Source organism: Hesperophylax consimilis, chromosome 18 (assembly GCF_061612785.1).
Source record: "Hesperophylax consimilis isolate HC1 chromosome 18, BYU_Hcon_1.0, whole genome shotgun sequence".
NCBI classification, from domain to species: Eukaryota; Metazoa; Arthropoda; class Insecta; order Trichoptera; family Limnephilidae; genus Hesperophylax; species Hesperophylax consimilis.
In genome coordinates, this window is record NC_142853.1 from 7,736,705 (window position 1) to 7,745,847 (window position 9,143).

Below are 9,143 nucleotides of genomic sequence, written 5' to 3' on the forward strand. Positions count from 1 at the left end.
TTGAAAAATTGTCTCGTAATTTATAATGTTTTACGACAGTCATGAGTCGTTTCCATTCTTATGAATTACCTAAATAAAGTTGTTTACCATTCTGGCTTGGCATCATTATTTATGGTTTACGAGAAAAACCGCCATGAAGTAGCGTTACTTTAGTTTCCCTCTCACACCTTACCTTTTACCAAACAATGAACTTTATTTTTCTCGGTTGAAATCAGATAATAAAACGAAGAAGTTTTAACGTCAGCCTTGCAGTGGTTTTCATTTTTGTCACAGAATTTTAACAATGAGTGCAGCCAAAATCGTAAAAAGAATTTTTCCAGTCAATATTTTTCTGTTTTGCATTCATACTAAACACGAAATTTTGTTTTTACTCCTTTACGTTTATACCTCATTGTTTATATAATAGGTGTGTTTATTTTTAGAATACGTTTTACGAGGATAATGAAAAATTTTTGAGATAAACAATACTTGTGCTATTTTAAAATCATTTCAATTATATCGTTATAAATGAGATTCTTTTAAAATTGTATACAAATTTTAATTTTATTTCCTTTGTTTTTTCTCAATTAACGTGAGAGGACTAGTGCCAAAAAAAACATCTAAAAAGCCAAACATTCGGCATGGAGAGGAAATCCTCAAAGAATAAATGTACGTCAAAGGAAAATACCACAAATTACTCTTTATCTACAATTTTATTTCCTCCCACAAAGTGACGGAAAGATTAAATAGATTTAGAGGAATAGTTCATCTTTTTAAGGCTTTCGATTTAATAATAAAGTTTATATTCGTTTCCTGATCCCATAAAATTGATGATCGACCGTTGATTATTGTCGATTCATTTGATAATACAGGAAAGATTAAATTAAATATAAACTGGTGCGTATTTTCAGTATTTTAAGCCACCAAAAAACAGCGAAAAATCACGGTTCACAAAAGGTTACGATTTAAAACTTACATTAAAAGTGATTCCTGACATTATTTTAAATTAAAAATATTAAGTAAATTTTGATCTGCGGTGACTTCAAAATGTTTTTCTTCAAAACCAAACAAACAAAAAAATGTTCCACTTGTCATCGCTGTTTATTCAGCGTTGTAACCGCCCAACCCCTCACTCCGACCCTAACTGTCCAATAACTACTGATTTTTAAATATTTTAAGTTTAAAAAAACATCAATAACATAATTGGAGACTAAAATTTCATTTTTATTAAAATATATATATTTTTTAACTTGATTCTCATTATTTTTTTGTATACTAATTATTATTGTATTTTGTTTTCGTCTACTGTATTATCTTAAAATATTTTTTATATTTACTTTATATATTCTATGTATAATATGGAGCTCGTGGGATTGCACTACCTTCCCCGAGATCTGGAATAAACAAGAAAAAAAAATTACATTTCTTACTCCAAATAATGTCAGGAATAACTGGTTAAAGTAAGTCAAGTTCGTCCCTTGACACTCTGTACGATGCGGAAATCAATCATAGGTCAATGAAATGGGAGGAATCATAAAAACACTGAAAGGGCTTGTCTCATATTTTTCATTTCCACACAAACATTTTTTTTTTACTTTGCAAGTACCTTTAAATAAATGTTTATTTATTGCAGAGTTAGATTGACTTTAAAAAAATTGTATAAATATTTTTAATTTGGGGCAATTGTTTTTATAAAAATATGGAGGTCTTCTGCTTCCTCTGGATTTGTAAGTCTTTGAACCAGAGGACAGATAAAGCATAGGTTTGTCTTTTTCTCACACGGACCACATACAATCTGATTGTGAGAGATACGAATTTTCAATTTGTCCTTCAGTGGCATTACAAACCTTATAAAATACAAAACTACTCTTCTAAATCCAAGAAAATAAAACGCAATAAAATGTTCCTCAGTTCTACACCGTTTATTTGTTTTTGTATGTAAAATAATAAATTTGAAACTTGTGTAACTTCTCTGAGAATATTGATTTGGTACCCACTGATTTAGTTTTAGTTTCCGATTTGTACACAGCTTGCACTAGTAATCATACTAAAAAAAACGGGTAAAGTAATATCCGTGTACCAGGAATATATTACTACTTTTTAAGATTGTGTTTTTACATTGTAATCGGGAGGTTTGTTTTCTGTCTTTATAAACAGAAATTATTTGTAAAATATATCTTTTTCTATAATTGTATACACCTACTCTATTCGAGTAGCTTATTTCAGCTATATTAACAAATAATCAACAAAACACTTGTATTCACATGTACACAAAAATCACACTCAAATCGTTACTAACAAAGTTAGCTTTCAGACAAAGCTTTTAAACGAGAAAGTCTCTTGAAAATGCGAAATTTTAAATCATTTTGAAGCTCTGTGTGGAAAACATCATCTCTTAAATGGGAGGAAGAAAATCCCCGAGCCTTATTACCATTTCGCGGCTATAATTTACTCTGATTGTATAAGTTCCGGCCTGGAAAAAATTAAGACGTTTCCCGATTTTCTTTTCCACAAGATAGGTAGTTACCTACATATATACTATATGCCTACGTTTACAGCCTCTTTCTGAATATTTAGTCCGTCTTCAAAATTGTAATTTATTTTTATCAAAATAAACATAGTTTTTAACTCTCACATTTATTACTTTAAATAAATCCGTCATTAAGTCTTTGGTAACGTAATACAGTTATTATTAGTCCACTATCGATATTTTGGGCGATGTGCCTATGCGTGAACATTATTTTATTTTTTTAAAGATTTTATTTCACAAATTAAAAATTTGTTATTTTATTTAATTTATCTCTATTGCTCCGTTTAGTTTGTTTCCTTTATCATAGTCTCTATATCGAACGTGGAAGCCTGATGTTAAACATTAAATACAATGCATAATTTAAAATGATAGGATAGATATAACCTTGCTGCTAATTTCAGGTCGTCAGCCTACGGGAAGACCTGCAAGTTCAATGACCCCTTTTTCAAAACAAAATCATAATATTGATAAAGTTGCAAATACTCGAGTTATTAAATTTACTATACATAGGAGACGGTTATCGTAAGATTCCCGTGAGCATTTAGGTCATTAGGTACATTGTGCTATTCCCAATTTTACGTCATTCCTTTAACATTAATCCGGTTCCTCTAATAAAGTTCACTGCTTTGTCATTGCATATGTTTTTATATTTTCTTGTTCTACAATATATCTTCCCAGGTATTTGAGCCTTGTTCCCAATTGAAAGGGACATTGGCACCAAAGGTGAATGGGAGTATCTTCATCTTTTTCACATTTCCTGCATCTGTTGGTGTTTTCCACTCCCAACAACTACATGTGTCTCCTATGGTTTCCCGTGTTCCGTTAGCTGTCCAGTCATATTGAATAGTTATCTGGTTATCGTCTTGGGTCTGGTCCGTTTGTGAGTACTTTGGATTACCTTATTCTGTGTGCTCTTTCCCTATCCTCCCAGTGCCGGGATTTGACCCACCTTAAAATAAATATTTTGGTGTGGCAAGCTGCTACTTCTATTGCAGGCTTGGATCCCCTAAGTGGTGCTTTCGCCCCTTTGCTTGCAAGTCCATCAGACCGCTCATTGTCCTTAATTCTTTTATGTCCTGGTACCCAGATCAGGGTTATTTTATTGATTGTAGAAAGTTCTTCAATGGTTCTGCATTCCATCACCAGTCTGGAGACGCATCGGTTACTTTCCAGTACCATTAGGGCTGCCTGGCTATCAGAACATATGCCTACGTTCTTATTCCTGTAACCTATACGTACAAGTATGTTCTCCTGAGCACAAGCTAAGATGGTCTCCATCTCACCTTGAAATAAAGTGCAATGTTTTCCTAGAGGTACACTCAGTTTCCGCTTGGAACTCTGTAAACAGACAGCGGCCCCTGTTCCCTTCTCCATCTTGGATCTGTGAATCAGATTAGTTCCTATTTGTGGGTAGGGCCAGGAACCGTGTCCCATTCCTTCCTTGTAGAGTACGTCACTCTAAACTACTGTCTGAAGAAGTATTGCCTAAAAAGTTCTGCCTCATTCCAGCTGTTGGACTAATCGCCCTGAGTCTTGTCCATTGACCTTCCCATTTTAACTTGCAGGCTGCCACCATCGCCGCTCCCTCTATTTCTATGTTTGGTGGGGTAGATTCAGTTGCACTCCAATGATTTGTATTGGAGTGGTTATCATGGCTCCTGTGATTCCTCTGCATGCAAGTACCTGTATGGAATTGAGTGTGGCCATCAGTTTTTTCAGTGTTGTTTGCCTCCATCAGATCAAGGCTGCATGAATGGTTTTTGGTTTTACAACAGCTGTGTACAGCCATTGCATCATTTTAGGTTTGAGTCCCGACGTTCTGCTACAGATCTGCTTAGTTGCCCACAAACAACTGCTACTAAACGATACAATTAGAGACAAATTGACATCAAAGTACAACTGCCGGCACTGCAACAGTTGAGCCAGATGCATCTCTATCAAGACATTACGATGGTGGGCATCTCCGTGTGCCAGCCCTTATAATCAAATGAACATTCCGCCGCTGACTTCCTGGGACTACCGACTGCTGGACACCGTTAATGGCCACCTAAGGCTGGCCAATTACTACTGGCTACTGATTGTTGGCTACCGACTGCTGGCCATCGCTGTTGGCCATCGCTGCTGGCCATCGCTGCTGGTCGCCTACTGTAGCCATCGCTCACACCATCTGATATACCGTATAGGTCGCTGATCCAATCAACAGATGCACGACGTAAAAAATGCTTTCAGTGTATTATTTTTGGACAGGTATTACTACTCCTTAGACAGATACTGTCCAAAAACCGATTGCCTAAGTTTCTATTTATTAATTAAAGCGCTGTAGTATTGAAATACATACATTACTTCTTGTGAATTGGGTTGGCTGTAAGAAATAGGAATTACATATAAAGTACACCCCTTTGTACTTTTTTTGTACTAGTACAATAAATGTAATTAAAAATTGAGCATTTATTTGAATCGTCTTTAATTTTATGATGATTTGGATAGAACAACTCGGGGTGTTTTACTTAAATCGTTACACAGGTCGAGTTTTCTTGTACAGGCAAACACGTTTTGTAAAGTATCTTTAAAACAGTTGTACACTAAAATATTACAGTGATTAGGATTTGTGTACAACATACAAATTCTAGAAAAAAGACAAATATTCTCGGGGTACATATATTCTGACAATATTTCAGGTTTCAAAAGTACAGAAACAGGTGACACAAAGATGGAGAATGTATTATATTAAAGTGCAAAAATATCCTTAAGTTCTCTGATTTATTTATTGACCAGTAATTGAAAGGGTGACGCCAACACCACTTCCCCACTCCTCGCAACATGGTTTGTTCCCCTCACCCTAATCGGCATGTCTATGGATTCTCATATGTAAGTAACTAATCAACTAAAGGATAACTTGACCATAATCTCAACAATAATTTGGTTGGCTTCTTGACGCAACAAAGATGTGTTAGGTACTTGGTGAAACATCCCTGATGGCGTATAGCGCAGTGGAAAATTGTCTAGAAAATTAAGCTGATTCGCTATGACGCCGGAAATTGTGTTGTTTACGAGGACTCTTGGCTAGAAAGCAAACTTTTACAGCGATATAGTACTAAAATAGAATTGCTCTTCGTGACTTGTCGTTTTCCTGAGTTCTAAGCCCGTAGACAATGAAACGCATGGTAGCTTCTGGAATTTTTTTTTCACTTTAGCACCAAACAGGAAGCCACAAGAAAAATATTGCTCTTTCGGGCCTATGCGTCCTTTATGGATTCTTTATTGGAATTTTTTTTTTAACAAGCAGAGAAAGGAAGTTCTAGGAAAGAAAAGGGTTGAAAGCTGGATCAGTGTGTCCAGGAGTGACGGACGTATGAATTCATCAACTCCACTGCGGGGCAAGGCGATGGATCAAAAGAATCCTGCTGGAGAGTTAAAACGTCTCCTTCAACCTAGTTCTCCAAATCCAGCCGGCCACGCAGGAGGTGGACAGATGCACCCGCCACCAAGACCTATACAGACAATCCTCACTCCATGAATCCGGGCACCCTTGTTAAGTCATCAAACGTAATAAACAATTAGGTCTCTGGGCAAAGTAGAGAAACAAGCTCTCCTTGCATTAAAGTAACAAATGCGGGTACATATTTCGAGATAATTAATATATTAGCGCCATTATAAAAATTTCAATTTTATACACGCCATTGGCCATTTTTGTACAATACTAGTTGAATTGTACACGGCGTTACTCGGACTCTTATGAATGGTTGGGGCTAAAGTTTTGAGGTAATAAATGATAACTGGGTGCATCTTTATAGTAAAAGTAATTTTTGCTTCATCGTGCCATGTCTTCTTAGGGCATCCTCGACCCCTTAAGCCGTTTACTTCCAAGTCATGCATTCTCCTTACTCCTTTTTCTTCGATCGTCAATTTTTTTTTTTTTTTTTAATTTTGTAAAAGATTATACATTTATATACATTATTTAAGAAATGTTTTGAGTGCCCAACTAGGAGGATTCCCGTTTTAGGACAGTCAAATAAGGATGAGTATTAACATTTTGATAATTTGTTTGATAAGTAAAGTATTACAATAATAGGTATATGTACTTTTAACTGGTGCATAAGCTTACTAACATATTTTGTATAAATATGAATAACAAAGAGAAAAAATAGAGCAAAATAAAATATCCAATTAAACATAAGATGTCTGCTTGGGTAGCATTCTAATTTAAAAGTACTAGGTAGGTACATATATACATGTAAAGAAAAATATAATTTTCTATAATTCAAGGCAATGCCGAGCTTGTCTCGTCATTGTGGCTGTGTGTGTCGTGGACTGTCACTGGCTGGATGTGCGCCACAGTACTTACACACTACACAGTTGACTCGATATTTCGTAATCTATGGTTTAAGACAGTAAAAATAATCTATGGGTTGTGACAAGGCAGATTGATGGGAATAATTTAAACAATTTGTAATTGCTATCGTGATTGTGATAAGGAATTGACATAACAATTAATAACATTAAATGTCGTTTCTTTCATTACAGGTAATGTTTTGTTACTGGGTGCTTTTCTTTATGTAAATCTTGTGGGATTAACTAAATAAACCTCTTCTTTCATTACAGAGAAACTCAATTGTGTTTTAATTGACTGTCGTTCAAATCACAGGGAAAATATCATTATAAAACGACATTTCTTGTTACAATATGGAAAAGTTGAAGTTTACATTTCAATCAAAACCAACAACAGAAGGAAAGTCTAATTTTATTGCCATAACCTCAATTGTTACACAAGATGACAAAGTTTTCCTGATTCCTGAAGAATGTCAAGCAGCATCACTCCAAAAACATATCTACACCTCTAAGACTTATGCTACAGTAAAAAATACATTAAAAAAAGACACCAAACCAGAAATGTGTGGATAAAAATGACAGAAGATATTTCACAAACATATGTGGATGCGGATAAAAACATGATTTTTCAGGACCAATTTCTAGAGGAAATTACCAAAGAACAAGTGTCTATTGCCAATAACAGGAGTTCAGAAGACTCTATAGTGAAAATTTTTGGAAAAATTAGTTGAAAATCAGCAGAAAAACGAAAAACAAAGCATGAAAAAGTTTGCTGACAGGTTTGTACTTGAGAAATTTAATGGAAAAAATATAAGTGCATGTCACTGGATGGAAGTATTTGAAACAGAATGTGCAAGGTTTGACATTACTAAGGACGAAGAAAAAATTGAAATCTTCAGATTATTTTTGAACAAATCATGTACAGATTGGTATTCGTCCATGATGATAAAGCTTAGTTTACAATCAGAGTGGTTAGATTGGAAATCAAACTTTCTGCAAACCTATGGTGATAAAGGTTGGACTGCTAGCAGGTATGCTTTATCTTTCAAGTATCAATCAGGATCATTATTAGAATATGCGGTTAAAAAGAAAGACTTTTACTTGAAGTAAGAAAAACAATTGATCAGGGGACTTTAACCGATATAATTGCTGCCGGTTTACCAGATTATATAACAGATAGAATCAACAAGGATGAGATTATAGAAACAAAAGACTTGTTTAATGAACTTGGCAAATTAGAACATTTAGTTTCGAAGAAAAAGTATATGAGAAAGAAAGATGATACTAAGCCGTTGAAAGAAAAATTTTGCATTTGTGAAAAATTAAATAAAGGTGTGCGCTATCACTCAGAAGATTTATGTTGGTTCAGAACAAATAATAATAATAATGAAAATGATAAGAGGAAAATAAAACACATTGATAATTCAGAATTAGAATGCGAACTGTAATGTGAGAACCAAAAAAACTAATAGTGCCGCCATTAATTAAAGTAAAGTTAGTGTTAAATAAAAATTTTGAAGTATTTGGAATCTATGACTCGAGCTCTAATGTGTCATTGATAAACTCAAGGTTATTGAAGATAAACAATGAAAAAACAGGTTATTCGAACAATACTAACTTAAAAACCATTAATGGCGTTAAAAAGGCAATTGGTATGATATCACTGGATGTAACTATTTTTAACTTTGAAAAAAATATGGATGTCTTTGTAATAGACAAAGAAAATTTTGATTACGATTTTTTAATTGGACTTGATTGCATACAAAAATTTAGCTTAATTCAACATGAAAACTTAGAAATCAGTCAGAAAGCTCCAACACAAATAAATGAAATAGTTTCTAATCAAACCCAATCTAATAATTTAATAAACTTCAATGAAACTTTTACAAAAAAAAACTTCATTACTTATATAAATCATCTAGACTTTGATCAACAAAAAGTGATTGATGAATTAATAGTGAAGAATAAATCTGTATTTGCAAAGGACAAATATGACATTGGAAAGGTAAACGATTATGAAGCACACATTGATTTGTTAGTGGAAAAATATTGCAATAAAAGACCGTATCGTTGCGCAATCGAAGATAAAAAAGAGATTGAAAAACAGATTGCAATATTACTAGAAAAAAATATAATAGAAGAATCATATAGTCCATTTGCAGTTCCAGTTATATTGGCTTATAAAAAATATGAAAACAAAAAATCTAGATTGTGCATAGATTTCAGAGATTTAAATAAAATTGTTGTCCCTCAATCACAGCCGTTCCCGCTTATTGAAGACCTGATGGTAAAAACAAGAGATTGT

The 9,143-nt window shown here is 33.9% G+C and overlaps 1 pseudogene; it reads left to right on the plus strand.

Annotated features, from left to right (window-relative positions):
* The first annotated feature begins 7,192 nt into the window (after window positions 1–7,192).
* Window positions 7,193–8,307, plus strand: LOC149415298 (uncharacterized; annotated as a pseudogene).
* Window positions 8,308–9,143: the final 836 nt, after the last annotated feature.